Genomic DNA, 18,559 nt, shown 5'->3' with positions numbered 1-18,559 from the left:
AATAAGAATCAAGGGATGAAGTGAGGGATAGGAAAAATCATAAAAAGAAGAAAGGGTTAGAGTTGGAGAATCAAGTAGTTTAACTAAATTGGTTAAAAAAGGAGTTACGAAATACACTAGAAAAGTAGAAAGGTGTGATAGATGATGGAGGACAAGGAGCAGTAGATGAAAAACATGATCCATAATGAATGGGTAATGATTAAAAACAAGAATTTGGAAAGTACCTTATGGTTTAAAAAGAAGAGGAGAAATAATATGGGGAGTCAATTGAAATATGGATTAATAGTCTTTGTAGATTCAATTGTACTTGACACCATGCTGATGACTTACATGCATCTTAGAGGCGATCTTCTAACTCCAAGTGATTAGGATAGGATATATCGGTATGTGGGGGGTGTTATTTTGTAAGCTATTCTTTATGCTTGACATTTTGAGTTGCAAATGAATGAGATTTTCCAAGCCTATTCTTCCAAAGTAGGAACTTGCCCTAAATTTCTTAGCATTCTATGATAGATTTTGTTGTATTGAATTAGTGACATTGAAAGCCTATACACATTTACAAAATGCTAGCCAACTAAGGGAGGATATTTTACCAAACAATCCAACTTTGACACCTCCTTTTTTGAAGCTTACAGTCACAGATTTGTTCTAGGTCCATCAATATCTTCCCTTGTTTACTATCAACAAATGGCCCACAAATCCATAGTGGATAGCTTCATATAAAAGAGCAACTGCTTGATATAGTAGGGACTGACATTGGAGGAATTGGAGTAGAAACTATTTTAGCCACACACTTTAAGTAAATCCTCTGAATGACTGGAGGAGGAGGAGAGTCATTATTTTTAGGAATAGGTTCAGAATCTTCAATCGAAGGAGGGGGAAACCATTAAAGGATTTTCAGGATGTGTGAAATTTCCATTGCAGGGGCAGAGTATGTTAGGAAAACATGTAAGTAAGAACTATAAGTGACATTAGTCAATTACTTCTAGTGGCCTTGATAAAGTATTGATCCATTTTGGCAAGAAGATAAGAACTCCAATCAATGGTCATGACCTTGAGCACCATTCTGGAAGTAGTGAATAATTCCTTGAGCATGTAATTAGATTATGCCTTGGCAGGCATGAACTTGTCCTAAAGAAACTGACACAACTGCTTCCAAAAAAGGGATCAAAGATCATGGAAACACAAACATAGGATATAGTGATGATCCAATTTTGCATCCAATAAGTCCTTGGTCTATCTTTGCAAGAGCTTCATATGTCTACATTGGAAAAGAGTTGGTGGTCTACTAGAAAGATTTATGCATGGTAGGGAAGAAAGAAAAAGGTTAGGGGGGGTGGGGAGGGGGGGGGGGGGGGGAAGAGGAACATGAACGAGTAGGGGAAGGTAGTTTTTTTCCAAAAAAATAAATGAAGATTTTGAAATCCCCCATCCCATAAACAAGCACGAGGCAAGATTAAAAAATGTGCATTGCTAGGAGAGTGAATGGAAGGGGAGGAGCATAGGTGAGGCAGTCGTAAGACATTGGAACTGAAAGCACACATGTCAAGGCCAAATCTGGGTGGTCACAATGACATGCAAGGGAAACAAGACCAAAAAAGTCATGGAAAATTCAATTCGAAAAGATTTGCACATCGAATTGATGTGTAGTAAAAAGAAAAATTGGGCATGATGATCAAGGAAACATGATCGATAACCCGAATGATATATTTGTGTGAAAAACATGTGTTCACATTAAAAATTTGTAAAAAAAAACTAAAAAACATGATAAAAAATTAATAATAGAAAATCCATTCATCGAAACAAAGTGTAGGAAAAAGGAAAAATGTTCGATTGAATGGACATGGCTATCAAATCAAAACATGGATATGATGAGGAATAGGAATGTTCACATAGAAAAATGGAAAAAACATACATGAAAAGAAAGACATAAATTAATTTGACATGATTCATCATTCAAAATAAAGGGCAATGAAAAGGAAATGTGTTAGAGTAGAAGTGTTTGACAAGATTGTCATGTCAAAATGTGGTTTTGGTGGCAAGAGGACATGTTGACATGGAAAAAACAACAAAAAATGCAAATGGAAACACAATAAAAAGTTAATAACATAAAATCTATGTGTCAAAACAAAGGGTAGAAAAAAGGAAAAATTTCCAGCCTGGATGTGTGACTAAAAGCTATGTTAGGGATAAAGGCACATGTGCCTAGCTTCTCTTGTATTAGTTACACTAACAATACCCACATAACCGTACACCTATACACTATAGGTAGTAGTGGTGGGCGCCCATCACTATCACTTTATTCTTTATTCTTTCAATGACATTTGAATAAAGGGAAGGCTGGTCACACATTTTGCTTGTCATTCTATGTGCCTCTCCCTCTTATTTTTGCTCCTTCCACCCATAGGTCTTGCTTCTACTCTGTGCTTCCACTTTAGGGTGGCTCAATCCCTTCAAGTGGTACCAAAGCCATCTTCCTCAAGAGCTTGATCCCAACTTGGCATTGCTTTAGTTTTTGGAGAAAAGCTTCAACTCACAGTTTCAATGGCAACCATGGATTCTTTAGCCTGAAGTATGCATTGAGCTCTATATCTTCTACTCAACTCCTTCTCCCCTATTGCAACTTGTTCCAAGGCACCACTTAGCTTGTTTGAGCACCTTAGAGTGCTTCCAAAGCCTCAATACCATCAGTGTAAGAGTAGCAATAGAAGCATCAATAACAGTGTGAATTACGCATGTTGCTAGTGTCCACTCCCATGATACCATCCTCCAGCTCCTAGCACTCCTCCCAGCACTTGGAAATCTTTGGAATCTTTCCCAACATCGATATTGTCATCTTACACCTCACTCAAAGCTCCCAAGATCAACCATTGACTCACAATTTAGCTTCTTGTCATATGGTTCAAGACAACACTTCACTTGTTGTCTAGAGGTTACTTATGCTTCTCGGGATGTCTATTTGATGCTAGATCATCTAGGGATGTTATTCAATGTATTGGAATGTTATGGATTGATTTGAGCACTCTTTTGCTCAGTTTTACAGAGATTTTTACTTCTATAATAAGGAGGATTTAATGTTATTTTATCAATGAAAGCATATGCCCATTGCTCCCAAGTGCTTACCAATTATTCAAGTGATGTGCCAATGCTTATGGTTCATGTTACATGCTTGGTTATGCTCTTGGAGCCTTGAATCTTGACATTGGTTTTCATTCATTGTAATGTACGGTTATTTGATGCTTGAGTAAGTGCTTTGCAAGTTGCTTGGGTCGAATGCTCCCGGATATATGCCACTTGGATCTTGAATGTATGGATGCCTTTCACATGATGTTTTGAGCTTTGTTTGCTCATCTTGCATTTGACTTTTGTTCCAATGGGAACACTTTTTGGCATTCAGAGATTACATTGAGCTTTTGGTTATCCAAGTGAGCTTGAGGGTTTTACAGTGAGACCGTGGGACTTGCTGACATGTGCATGCTCTTATCATGCTTTATATACATAATTGATGCTTAGTGGATTGATCTAACATTTCTCTTGGGCCGGCACCTATCTGTGTCATGATATTATTGGTGATGTATGCATCTTGGTTGGTTACATATTGAGCCTCCCTTACATTTCTCAGACCATTGTGCCTTCAATTGGTCTCTTTTGTTACCTGTGAGACCCACTCTATCCATGATGGTTATGTCTATGGGATGTATCTTAGTCTAACACACTGATTCTTTGATAGTTCTCAGTGCTAGTCGCATATTCACCCACTGCTAGTTGGAGTTTCATATTGATTCCTTTACTAATGTACTTCATTTTCAATATGTTGTAATTGTAGTTCATTGCAGTATTTTTGCGAGTAGTTGCCTTCATTTGATAGCTCTTTGAATCGATTTTGTGGACAGTTCATTACTTAGTCAGTATCCCTTGTTTTCAACTTGATATACAATGATTTTAGGGCTATTAACACTAATTACAATAGCCTATTTTGATAGTTTGTGCATTTTTTTCCCTTTATTATGGCTGGTGGCTTGAGTGATAGTGTTATCTTTAATATTGCGATAAGTTGGATGGCACCAACTACAAATTAGGGGAGATTTGGACTCAAGTTTGGGTCTTGTAAGAAATTTCACCTCAGCATAGAGAGAGGTCATTAAAAAATCAATAAAAATGGCTAAAAATTCAAAAAAATTCAACTTTTTATATTTTTTCCAAAATACAAAAATTAGCCCATAGCCTTTAAGCTATCAATTAGCCTCAATTGAGAGTTTAGAGGTTACTACTTAGAATTAAGTGCCCAATGTGCTCAAAACTTGATGGCTCATATCTAAATTGATTTGAAATTAATGATATAGTCTCTTTTTACTCAAAAGATGAGCCAAAAGGCTACCTGAAGCCCTAAGCTATGCCCACCATATTACATTTGGAAGATCTCCATGTATTCTCCCTCATTTTTTTGAAAGCAACTTCACAAACATCGCAAACAAGGATGAATAAAGCTAAATCAACATTAGAAATGGAGATGGCTAGGGGCTCGAATCAATAGGGATGGCTGGGGTGGAATCAACACCATGAATGGAGATGGCTAGGGTGGAATCAACATCACAAAGGGAGACGACTGTGTCCAAATCATCATTAAAATGATATAGGAGAGAGGGATATCACCTCCATGTTGAGCTTGATTGTGAGTATGAGCCATTAAGTAAGAAAAACATACACTATCTCATGTCTTCTACATCCAAAAAAGTTTGTAAGTTGCAAGGAAAGAGGAATATATATCTATGGATTGATGGGAAACTATATCCAAAAGATCCTTTACATAACTGCATGCCTCCCTTCAAGGATATTACATCCTTAGTAAGCTTCTTTGAAAATGGTTATAATGGCCTCTTAGGATAGATTCAACTTTGGATGCCATTAGTAACGTACACAAGTTAGAAAGAGATTTGTTAGAACCAAATTATTAGTGAATTTGGGAAATTTTCACAAGTTTAGGACTCATGGTCAAAACTTTCTCTTTGCTATAACTCTCACACCCTTGCTACAAATTTATTGTTCAATAGCTCAATAGATTCCATTTTTCATAATATTTCCAATTCTATGTCACATGATAGCTTTGGGAAACTTAAATATGTTGTTTTGGAGTCCCAATATTCTAAATAATGAAGAATGAGACTTGGAAGATTCCCAAATTTAGTAAAATTTTGTTTAGATAAGAAGAATGCCTCTTTGAGGCAAGCATTAGAGCAATATAAGCACAAATTACTATAGAACAATGAGACTACTTTAGAGCTAGAGAAACAAAGAGATCAATCGAGGCTTAAAGAAATAATATTGGGGGTTTGCAAAGGATATAAGAAAATTTGAAGTATTCAATATATGAAGCTACGAAGTGATGGTATTAAGAAAATAATGCATACAATGAAGTAAGTAAGCTCTTTGTTACTTTTTTCTCTATCTCATAAAGTATTTGCAAAATAATTTATGATAACTGAACATTTTTTATTGTCTTGTATATAGGGATATCCTACAACCCAATGAAGAAACAACTTCAAGCATGGAGGCATCAATTGAAAACTTTAAAATTCTTCGAAATAAGGAAGCTATCAAAGGAATCTTGAAGGATCCAAAGTATCATAATCTTGCAAAAAAAGATATTGAGATTTTTCTTGAGAGAGGAAGTCAACTTAGCTCAAGTGATATGCAAGCTTTTTGGGATGAGGAAAGTATATCTAGCAAGGGATGCACATCTATTTACAAATCTCTTTATAGGAAGATAAAGGAATATAAGATGTAAGAATCGATATTGCCAAACCCAACATCACTCAAAAGAATGCAAAAATAGATTAATGATCAAGTTCTACAACTCCTGGGAGCTCCATTTCATATCGAAGATACGTATCATTTGGCACCAGGGGAGGCAATGGTTTACAATAAATACAACAATATATTTTACAACTTGGAGGCCCTATAGTCATACTCTGTGTCCAATTATTTGAGGTGACTCTAGATGAATATGATGGTCTCTTAAATTTTTTACTCAAGCTCGATGAGTGCCAGATTATGAAGGATAAAAGGCTAGGACAAGTCACCTTACCCTGATGAACAAGGCACTCAATCCAACAATTTCAAAGCACAATCCAAAATGATTTAGTGTCCAATCTAAGAACAATATGTTCTCTCTAGGATCCTTTGAGGTAAAAAATATATTTTAACTTGAAAATTTACTTATGCTAATATTATTCTTATGTCACATGCTTATAATATGTGTGTATCCCAGGTTATGTCCAAGAATTTTGAAACCTTGCATTGTATTTTTCACAAGACAAATATACCCCAAATCATTAGTGAGCGCAAAGAAATGAGAGAATCTTGGATGTGGAAGGATTTGGAAAATTAAAAGTAGAGTTGCATATAGCATGTGATTTGAAGACCCTAAAGTGCACGTACAATGTCTTAAAAGGGGACAACTCGAAGAGCCCATGCATATATTGCATGCATGCTTGCAGAGAAACTTGACAAAAGGAATTGGAAAATGGCACCCTATAGGTACCTCAAAGGTCTAAGTTTGAGCGAAGTTTTAGATATTTCTTGTCTCGAGTCCATATCTACACAATGCATGGTCTATGTAAAATCATTGACAAATTAATTTTCTTGTATATGTTTTTTGCTCAGATAATGCGACCTAGGTCTATGCAGGTCAAGGCAATTGCAGCACTTGAAAATGCATTTTTAGACATTGGTTTGCATGATGAAATTGTGAAGATTCAAAGGGACAAGAAGAGGTCGAAAGACATACCAAATAAATTCTCTATTGGGGTTGTGAAAGCACAGAGATTTTTATCTCCACCACCCTTAGATAATCCTAGTCAATTAGTAAAACATGCCACTCAAAGAATTCAATTCAACAGGTGGAAGTACATCCACAATGCAATTGTGGACCATGTTGACAGTGGGATAAAGCATGATTACGCAAGGCTAATGTTTGGAAGTCTTTAGCTACAATCTTTAAGTTTTGTGGCATGCAATCTTGGATTGGATAAATTTAAAATTTCAATGGTTAGTGCATGGACAGATCAACACATTATCCATTACAATGTACATTATCTTTATAATATCTAATATAGTATAATTGCTTAATCACATGTGCATGAAACACTAATCTGGCATACTTCCTTATGATTTGATAGCACATTATATATAATCATACCCCTTGGTTTGCCAAGGAATATAATAGTTTATTAGTGTGGCAACTCAAGGTATGGAGAAAACCCATTATCAAGTGTATACTAGATATTTTAGCCATACAAGACATGGTGAATGAGTAGGGAAGGCCAACAGTTTAGAAGGATTACACCAATGGACATATAGAAAACTTGTTCATAGAGCTAATAGAAAAGAAGTACTAAGAACATACGAAATTAGCAAAGCAATGTAACATTTGGAGAGACAAAGAAGAAAAGAATTGCAGGACAGTTCTAATGCATCAATCAAACATACCATGTGGCAACAAACTAGACAAAGGTAAGGAAAAACTTGGATACTTATAACTAACAGTTCCTCATAAACACATAAGGTGTTTGTAGAAATTTTGACACATACAAACACTTATCAATTATCTATTTTTGGAAGAAACATTTTACATAACAAATATACAACTCATTTTTTTGAAAAACCACTATTCTTGAGTATACAATAATGAAGCTCGCTCCTCTACTCATAGCCTCTTTGAAGATGGCCCACTTCTTCTTATAATTATTGCTCTAGTTCATTTAAAGACTATTGATCAATTTTTGGAATTGATCTACCTCTAAGAAAGTGCATTTTTTCATATTCTGCAATCGTATTGGATCTTAATCCAACTCATCATCCCAAATGATACATATGCTAAGTGGTATTTGGCACAGAGTTTCTCGAAACTTGGGCCTTGACAAAAAAAATCTCATAGCTTCCTGTTTCTCCAAAAACATTACCTTTTTGAGGTTCACCTAATAGGATACCCTCCAAGATATCTTGATAGCATCTTCAATTAAAAAACAAGGAACTTTTCATTGTCCCTTGAGAACTTGTGGTAGAACACAACGAACTTTGGAAAGGTGAGGTCTTTGATGTAATGGCCCAAGGAAGAGTCCTTGCTAAAATCTCCCTTCCGTTTGCCACCTGCATGGCCAATGAAACCATCTTCGTACAAGACAAGCTGAAAAATAACAAACATACCTAATGAGTCTTAGGAAAATTTTTATGGAAATCAATATGGTATCCAAATGAACATAGTTTGTGAAACAAACCTTCTAATTTTCATATGAAACAAGCAACTCCTCCCTTTGTATTATGGATGATTGGCCAATTTTCAAGGACTTAGGAGTCAAGTCCTTGTTTGATCTACCCAAGTGAGAAATTTTCAAATTTTTTTGTGTTGCCTTGAACTCTTCCTCTGAAGGAATGGATGACTCATATCAGAGTGCATCCTTGTCTCGGGGGGGTTCACTAGGATTTACCATATGGTGATCCCACAACCCCCCTCGCTACATGTATTAGAACAGCAACAGGTTGATCCATCCACGGAGAGACAAGCCACACTAAGGGAGAGGTGGAGAAAGTTAGTTGAAGAAACCAGGAAGCAACTGAGAGCCAAACCAGTCATGCAGCCATCTGCACCCCTCCCACCGTGCCCCAATGACCTCCCTGCTGGATTCCACGTGGAGCTGGTGATTTGGGAGCGGCAGGAAAGAGAAAAAGACCCATTCACCTTCAGCTTCCTCATGCCCAACAGCCTGTGGAGGGTCCTACCGATCAAGGTGATGGAGGAGGTGATCGCGACTAGTAGCCAACTAGGATAGAAGTGGCTGCAAGAAAGGGAGAGGATCCCCACTCTGTGCAGAAAGAAGAAAGCAGAGTTTTGGCAAAAGAAGGTGTTTGAAATACCACATACTGTACAGGGATACAACTACCAACCCCTATGGAGGAGGTGAGTATGGGACATCAACATGCTCGCCTGGATGGCTTTTTGTAACACCCTGCCCTATGAGAGGAACGACCCCACGTTCATGGCGTAACCTCGTAGGATAGGTGTGGATTTTTTTGCCACCCTCCATGGGCGTCATGATTTCCCTATCATCTACAACTCCAATGCTGCCTCCTTCAAACATGCCCTCCTCATTGACTCAGGAAGCCTAAATGATTCCATGACGCGTTTCCTCGCGAACTTCTCTTCATGCCCCGATCCAGTCTTTGTAACTACCTGTAATTATCTTAGGTTACTTAAGTTACTACTCAAGCAAGACCCAACCCCACAAGAACGTGGCTTGCCTCCCCTCTTTTTTGACCCTAACGCCATCAACAGCTATGCCATGGCGCGTTTAATGATGAGTGCTCGTCTTCTCCCCTCTTTTTGCCTAGCTCTCCTAGAGGATATGAATGACAGCTAGTTCACTAGGTGCAACCATCCCTTCCTCTCCACCACCTCCCTCCACATCCGCATGAATCTCAAAGGATACATGCAAAGCCATCAATTTTTGAGCAAATCCATTCGATCCCCTTCTCCACCTAAATCAGACGAGGAAAATTAGGTACAGGTTGTCGTTCTACTAAGTGTAATACTATTCCAAAAAGAAAAAATAAAAAAAAAGAAAAGAAAACAAACAAGCATCCAAGGAAGAGCAAAGGGAACATTACGCATGGAATGGACAAAACAACACACTTACAGAAGCACTTAGCACCACATAAAGCACAATCACTGCACCTAGGGGTCCTCACATTAGGCATGCCCGGTGGCTTCAATCGACTACCTTGCTCCTCCTAACCCCCTCGCCATTTTTTCTCCCCCACTTCATGCTTAGGGCACATCAAGGACAGGACATACTTAGGGGGGTACCACTCGCCTATGGTTACCTGTCACCCTGAGCTCCTTGCACCGCATCTTCCTTGCACGAATGGGGTCCTCAAGTGTGGGACATCACCCAGGCTAGCCTGTGGGTAGACCCAACTCCCCATTCCACCAGCACAAGCACAATACACTACACAATAAGATCGACACCCCCCCTTAGGTAGAGCACTGCACCATTTCCTTCCAAGCATCACAAAGGCGACAACACCGACTTTGGAGGCCCCCATCAACCACTTGCTATCCATTTGGCTTCTCCAACCAACCTTGTTACCAAGCTTCCATGAGCACCCGAGTTTACACGTGGCCCTACCCTTATACGATTACTTCGCCAACTGTCTCTTAAACCCCAACAGTAGCCAAGAGTGCCATGTGACTCACACCCATCTTGGAGGGAGGTAATGTTAACCCCAAGTCAAGAAGGCAAAAGAATGAATGAAAAAGTGAGAAGAAGATGGAAAAAGAGCAAAGACATGCAGACGGCCTCTAAAGCTAAGCTGGGGCCAAAAGCGTAATTTTAAATGAAAGGCGCCTCAAAAAATTCCAAAAGTTCATGTAAAAGAGCGCTAGGCTCCCTCCTGTGCCAATTGTAAAGTATTAAACGGGTGTGGTCTAGAGGCATAAGGCTAGAAGGGGGAAATAGACAAAGGACCTTGCCACAATGGCCGATCATGTAAAAGAAAGGGATGGGTGCCCATGGGAATTTAGGGTTTTGTATATAAAGTTCAAAAAGTGAATGGAAGCTCATTCTTTGGTGTGTGGCTAAGAATAGCTCTTCTCTTATTCTCTTCTCCTTGCTTGTGTGTGCTCTTGAGAGAGGGAGTGTGAGATTGTGAGGGAGTGAGTGTGTGACGGTGTGAGGGTGAGGGATCAAGAGGGTGAAGCTCTTCACCATCTCTTCTTCTCTTATGCATACGGCTATGGTTGATGGAGCTTGGAGATGGAGGAGGCTTGAGGATGCTTGAGATAGCATCTAAGATCGTGGAGCTACCGGTGTGTGCGAGAGAGAAGGCAACTCATATCAGCATCAAGGTAAGCTCACTACACTCCTAGGATGGCGCATCGGGTAGGTGAGAGATAGCCATTAGAGCTCACTTGGAAAGCTTGAAACAATAAGTGGTCTGTGGGTCTTGGCGGTTGAGCAAAAGCTCCCATAGCAGTTATAGGAAAGAGGACACATGATGATGTATGGTATGTCGATTCAGGTACATCTAATTATATGATCAGTCATGTTGAATGGTTTGGAGAGATGCAGGACTTACAAAATCTAGGTTATGTGTAGACAGGTAATGATTCATGCCACCCAATTTCACACATTGGAAAGGTTCCCTTGTCTTTGTATGATGGCCAGATAAAGAGTCTGACAGATGTATTACATGTGCCATCAATTAGAAATAATCTAGTGTCTATTGGCTAGACCAGGGGTTGCAGGTCTGATTCAATACAAAAGGTTGTTTTGTAGAAGACTTTAATGATAAGTGTAGGTTGGTTGCAAAAGGAAGTAGAGTTGGCCGAATGTTCACTTTAGATGCTGGAATTCTTACAATGGATGCTGCTATGTATGCTAAAGGAAAAGGAGTAGTTGCAAATATTGAAATATGGCATAAACGTATTGGACATGCAAATGTGCAAAGGCTGAAATTAATGCAGTCCAGAGGATTGGTTACAAGGTTCCCTTCTTTTAGAGTTGCAGAATTGCATAAAGTCTGTGAAGCATGCTAGTTTGGTAAGCAGGCAAGACAACCCTTCTCACATGATAGAGAAGTGAGTAGAAATATACTTGATGTAGTACATACAAATGTTTGGGGGCCTACACAGAATGTATCTCTTGGTGGCAACAAATACTTTTTCACATTTATTGATGACTATTCAAGGAAGCTATGGGTATACTTCGTGAAGGAAAAGAGTGATGTATTTGAGTACTTCAAATCTTTTAAGGCAGATGTTGAAACAAAAAAAAGCTTAAAAGTGAAGTGCTTGAGATCAGATGGAGGAGGAGAGTACCTCTCTAATGAGTTCAGTGGCTTCTTGAGGACTCATGGGATAAAGAGGCAATATACTTGCAGGTATACCCCACAGCAAAATGGTGTTGCAGAAAGAAAAAACAGGCATATTGCAGAAGTTGCACGAGCAATAATGGCTGAAAAGAATATGCCCAAACATTTTTGGTCAGAGACTGTCCATACTATTGTCTACATTATGAACAAAACTCCCACAGTTGCAGTTCATGGGATGACTCTTGAAGAATGCTTTACTAGCAAGAAGCCCGATGTATCGCACTTGAAGGTATTTGGCTGTGTTGCATACATTCATGTGCCAGATGAGCTACAGAAGAAGCTTGATCCAAAGGCAAAAAAATGAGTTTTTATTGGATACTCTTTAGAGCAGAAAGGGTATCGCTGTTATAACCGTGTCCACAGGTGAGTTCAGAGTGAGCAAGGATGTTATCTTTGATGAGATGGGAAGTTGGTATACACCTGCTGGTGATGTTTTGGATGATGATAATGATCAGGATAGCTATATGCAGAAAGATAAACAAGAATCACGAAGTCTTAGTGGAATAGAAACATCATCGGGTACTACACTTACAGTGAGCCCTTGGTTTGGGAGACTAAGGAGTAGCCCCACATCTTCAGGTGGATCTATAAGTGTTGCAAGGAAGAACAAAGGAAAGAAGAAAGTGCTGGATGGTAATGATACATCTGCCACTCATTTGGGATTTGATGGAGATTCTAGTGGTTTGGAGAGTTTGGATGATGAGCTTGGCATTCCTTCAGTCAGGACACCAGAGGTGTACAACAGAGAGCTCATAGTAATGTAAAGGCTCCATTGAGTGATGCGGTGGTACGCAGATCTAACAAGGTCAGATACCCTGTTAAAAGATTTGGTTTTGAAGGTTATGCAACTCACCATTATGCTTATATGGTGAAACTAGTTGAGGATGTTGAGCCCACTTGTTTTGAGGATGCTGTTGGTCATGCTCATTGGGATGCAGAAATGGATGAGAAGATGGCTGCATTAGAAGCCAATAAGACTTGGGATTTGGTAGCCTTACCTAAGGGTAAGAAAGCTATTGGCTGTAAGTGGATTTAAAAAGTCAAGCATAATGCAGACGGTTCAGTTAGCAGGTATAAGGCTAGGCTGGTTGCAAAAGGCTATGCTAAAAAATATGGCATAGATTATGAAGATACATTCAGTCCAGTTGCTAGGATGGCAACTGTTAGGTGTGTGATTACCTTGGAAGCAGCCAAAGGTTGGAGTTTGTAGCAAATGGATGTTAAGAATGCCTTCTTGCATGGTGAATTGTAAGAAGAAGTGTATATGGAGAAGCTAGTAGGTTATGAGGATTTAGAGCATCCCACATATGTGTACATGTTAAAGAAGGCACTCTATGGGCTGAAGCAAGCACCTAGAGCATGGTCTAACAAGATTGGAGAGTATCTTGTCAATATTGGATTTTGTATTTCTGATGTTGATCACTCACTTTATGTGAGAAAGGGACATGTAGGTTTGGTCATCACAGTCATCTATGAGGTTGACTTGATTATTACATGTGATAGTGACAATGGGATTGCTAAAGTTAAGGACTTCTTGAAGAAGAAGTCTGAGATGAAAGATTTGGGTGAGCTGAGATACTTTCTTGGTATTGAGGTGATCAGATGTGATGATGGTATATGGCTGTCCCACCCAAAGGCAGTATGTCTTGGATATGTTATCCAAGTATGGTATGACAACATGTAAGCCTCTTTCAGTACCATTGGAGAAAAATGTGAAGTTGAGTGCCAACGTTGGGGATGAGATAGAAGACCCTACTATGTTCAGGAGGATAGTAGGGAGTTTGATTTACATGACTATCACAAGGCCAGACTTGAGCTATGATGTTGGCCTTGTTAGTCAGTTTATGCAGATGCCTAGAAAGCCTCATTTGGATGCAGTTAGACATATATTGAGGTATGTGAAGTCCACTTTACATTATGGACTTTTTTATGAGGCAGGTAAGGATGTACAGGTCCTTGGATACACAGATGCAGATTGGGCTGGTAGCATATCAGACAGAAGATCTACAAATGGATTCATGTTTTCTCTTGGTAGTGCAATAGTTACATGGAGCATCAAAAAGCAACCTATAGTTGCTTTATCGAGTACCGAGGCTGAGTATAGAGGTGTTGCTATGGTAGCATATGAGATGGTATGGCTGTAAAAGTTATTAGGTGATTTGGACGTGCAGGGAGATGTTCCAGTTGTCATTCATTGTGACAACTTTAGCAGCATACAGTTAGCTAGGAATTCAGTATTCCATGCTAGGACAAAACACATTGAGGTACACTACCACTTTGTGAGAGAGAAGGTACTTGCAGGAGAGATTGACTTGGTATATGTCAGCACACAGGATCAGATAGCTGACATTTTCACAAAGGCATTAGGTGCAGAGAAGCTTCAAAAGTTCCAAAGCTTACTTGGAGTTGTAGAGATAGAATTGAGCTTGAGGGGGAGTGTTGAGATGGCAAGCTCAACACGTGCGAACATTGATGATGGACCGCCTAGCTAGATGAGTCTGCACGTCCACACTTAGCACGTTGGTGGTCATTATGATACTTACATGGCCACTAACTTATCACTTATTATATTTAGTTTGTTATACCTACCTACAGCTGGCAAAGATATAATGCCAGTCGATTATTGTAGTCGATTATGCACTGTTTGACTTAAATGGCCACTTTCCTTGATGTTGTATCTTATCTATACTTTCTGTACATTGTATAGTGTGTGGAAGAAGAAGAAGAAACCAATAAGAAAATGTTTTGGCCTCCATCTCTCTTCCTGTGTTCTTGAGTGAGCTTCCTCTTGTGTATACAGTGTGTGTTTGGCATAGCAGCTCAAGCATATCCCCCCATCATGCGATTCTTGACAATAAATGTGATAGGATCTAATTAAATAATTAAAAAACACCTATTGAGGGAAGTGGGTGGGTAGAACCCTCGAAGGGTTCATCCTACAAAAGGGTGGTCCTAGAGAAATGGGAGCCTTCTTCCAAGGTTTTACCAACGATGACCTTTAGGTTGTGTTATGTTAGAACCCGATTCATACAATTTTAGGGAACCAGAATGAGACTATGCCCCACAGGCAGAGAGGTCAAGCGGCGCATCTGTCTGGTTTCCCATTCTCTTTGAACCAAGTGTTGTAGGGGTCTACTTTGGCTTGGGTATCTCTACGTAAAGTATGATGAGCAGGACCTGGCACTAGGATGCTATCAAGAGACCTTGACCATGAGGATTTTGGATTTCAAGACGATCCTAGTGGGTTTGGCCGTGAACATTCCGTTGCGAGGTGGACTCAATAAATCCTAGGCAACAAAACCCGGATCATTTCATGGGAGTGCTAGGGAGTAATGCTTAGATTTGTTTCTTGATGGACCACAAAAATGTGCTTGGGTATCCGTTAGGCAAGCATGTTACAAGGTCAAAACCATCAAGCAAGATATACAAGCTACTAAGGATCGGCAGAAAGCCTATGCTGACCTAGGGAGAAAAGAGTGAATCTTCCAAGAAGGGGACAAAGTTTTTATTCGTGTATGCCCAAAGAGGAGTTCTTTATCCTTGGGAAATTTCAAGAAGCTAGGCCCAAGATATTACGGACCTTATAAAGTCATAAAGACTCTTGGACCTAATCCTTATAACCTGGAACTTCTTGAAACCCTAAACATTCATGATGTATTCCATGTAAGTCTCTTGAAGCCCTATGTACCTAATCCTGATCATATTCTTGATGATCAACAAGTTGTAATGCCGAGCCATGGTTTACTTGAACTTCAATGACCCTTAGAGAATATCTCATTCAGTGGAAGGATTATCCTGAAGAGGATGCCACTTGGATCGATGAGCTAACCCTTATGAAAGAATACCCCCAGTTTCTCTCAAGATGAGGACATCTCGATTTCTCTAAGGAGGGAAGAATGTAATGTCCCCATTACTTAGTTTATTTTAATGTGAGTATATATTGCAAAGAAATTTGATTTATGTTACACAATATGAAATTGACTCTCATTATGAAGATACTTATTATTATTAATGAGGTATTATATGCCAGTTCATAGAAGAAAGACTTGGGAGACCCTCCCAAGACTAGCTTATTAAAACTATGTTTCTAGTATAGAACAACAAAAAAAAACTAGCCTAGCGGATAGCCACTTGGCAGTTAAGCGCACTTGGCATGTAAGCGCCAACAAAGCCTTCGTAGCTTGTTGCCAAGTATGCCAAGGCCAATATGCCAAGGACTATGTCTTAGTCGCCACCTTAGTTGCCGCCTTAGTGTGACGGCCACCCGATGATACGCCAGGCGGTGCTCACCCATAGATTTGTAAATTTTTATCCTCATGCTACAAAAATGGAGCTCTCTCTATGATGTCATGAGAAATGCTAAAAGAAAGTGTTCTCTCTTTGTCATTGATGATGTCATCGAAAAACACTAAAAAAAGCAAACATCCTCTCTTTTATCCCCCCTGAAAAATTATCAATTGAGGGATTGGGGATGACAAGGAAGAGGAACAAGAGCAATCTTGACGAGGACGTGACCTTGATCGAGAAGGAGGAGACTCTATTCCACGAGACATTATTCCATTCAACCTAGGGAAGGCGATACGCTGAAGGTATCTTATGCTCAACCTAAGGGAAAATGTCTCTTTATGTCAAGTGTGAATGGACCTAATGAATGAACACCTAAATATCCCTACTAATTTGTTCAAGTGCAATGGTTACAAGGTAAATAGAATATGTAATCCAAAAGTGTAGTACATTGTCTAAGATACATTTTTTCTATTTGTAAATAACATGAATCACAATAAACCTTGTGTGCAGGTGCCCCAGAGAAAAGAGATAAATACTCTATGTAAGGATGTTCACACTACATAAGTTCTCCTCTGATCTCAACCTATCCAATAGTACAAATGGAAATACAGATGCAAAATTATGAGGAGGGAAAGTGATACAAAAACTATTTGAATTTCATTTCCAATTATGGAAATTTGATTATAAAAGCTCTGGATTATGTAGAAGTCTAGGGAAATTTTCAATTTGACTAGTATAATTTTGGTATATTTACAATCTTTGCATCCTCTCTATATCTAAAGTGTCCAAATAGTCGATCTCATCGGCAATTGAGTGCAAATCCTCTAAGTCAATGGCATTGGGATGTGGATATGGCATTCTCACTCAAGATTCTTGGTGTGGAGTTAGAGGGTTATATGCATGTGGTATTGAGATATTTTGATGAGAAGCATAGATGATTAGGTTTTCAACAATCTCTACTCTAAACAAAAGAAGGTCATCATCTGTATAAGTTGCTAAGTTCTCACCTTGTATAAAATCGTAGAAATAATACTAAGTTTAAAATTGTTAAGGCTATGTAAGGTTAGATTAACAAAGTAAACTTACATCACCCGTCTATTGCCCAAGTAGATGTTCTAGGAGCAGTTTTGCATTATAGCAAACTCTACATCCACAACTATGGCCATCACCCTGCTTGGCAATTTGCAAAGAATAATTCTTGTATTGTCTAACATTTTGTGGTCTTGAATCATTGCCCCAAAGCCCTTTACTAGCTTTTCCAAAGAACTATTTTGGTAAAGAAAAACACAATTGGTGCTTTTCTTTCTCTCCTCTCTCCCTCTCCCTCTCATGGAACTTATTGCTTCACATTGTTATGGTATCCTTCAGTTGAGTTGGCTAGGAAGCATATCCATGTGGGAATATCATAAACAATCAGGCTCCAATGAGATCTACAAGGCAAGGAGGAAAATAAAGTTTGGCAATCAAAAAAAGATTTGAGGTAACTTAAAAGAAACATACCAAAAAGGCCTTATCTTTCATGGTATGACATAACCAAATGTTGTACAAGATCCAAATTACAATCTTTGTAGCATGGACACATGTTCAGATACGATGCTCTCTCCTAGGTCAAAACTATCGATAGGAGAGAACCTATGACAAAAACCTTCTCTTGAACATCAGAGGGAAGGTTTACAAGAATTAAGATGCAAAAGAAAATAAATAGTAAGATTTAGGCCATATGCATATGAGGAAAACATGAAAATTTTTCAAACTTTCACAATACGTTAAAACTATGGTCATTACACAATCATTGACCTTTTTGAAGGGCTGATAATATTTGAATATCCTTCTCTCTAAAGTGGATTGCATTGAGCTACTCTGCTAGTGTGGCCTTCTTAGAGGCAACACAACATAGAAAAATGGACCCAGCATCTCAAGTGCCTCACGATTGTCCTTATGCATGTTAACATGCCTCTCTCTTTTTTGCATGGACTAGCTCTCAACCTTTGCCTACCTAGCCTCTATCTCCCTAGCCTCCATCTCACAAGCCTCCCTTTCTTCCTAGGTGACCTTTTGAGCATTTAGCCTCGTGTTGTGGGAATGCAAGGTGTGACATCAGCCACCTTCACCTTTTTTCTCTTTTTAAGGGGAGGGATCTCTAAATTTCCCTTCATATTCTTGTCCGTAATACCCTATGGGACAGATAACTTGTCATATTTGAACCTGAGTAACCTGAGGGATGTGAAGTCCCTACGTAGCACTATCACCCTATGGGCGTGACCTACCAAAATGCAAGAGTCCTAAAAAAAATCTACCATGAAGTCCTCGGTAGCTTCATGCAGGAAATCCAGTGTTAAGACAT

Source organism: Lygodium microphyllum, chromosome 10 (genome assembly GCF_053477565.2).
Source record: "Lygodium microphyllum isolate KBCC chromosome 10, Lygodium_microphyllum_v1.1.10, whole genome shotgun sequence".
NCBI lineage: Eukaryota > Viridiplantae > Streptophyta > Polypodiopsida > Schizaeales > Lygodiaceae > Lygodium > Lygodium microphyllum.
Note: the sequence above shows the minus strand (reverse complement) of the source record.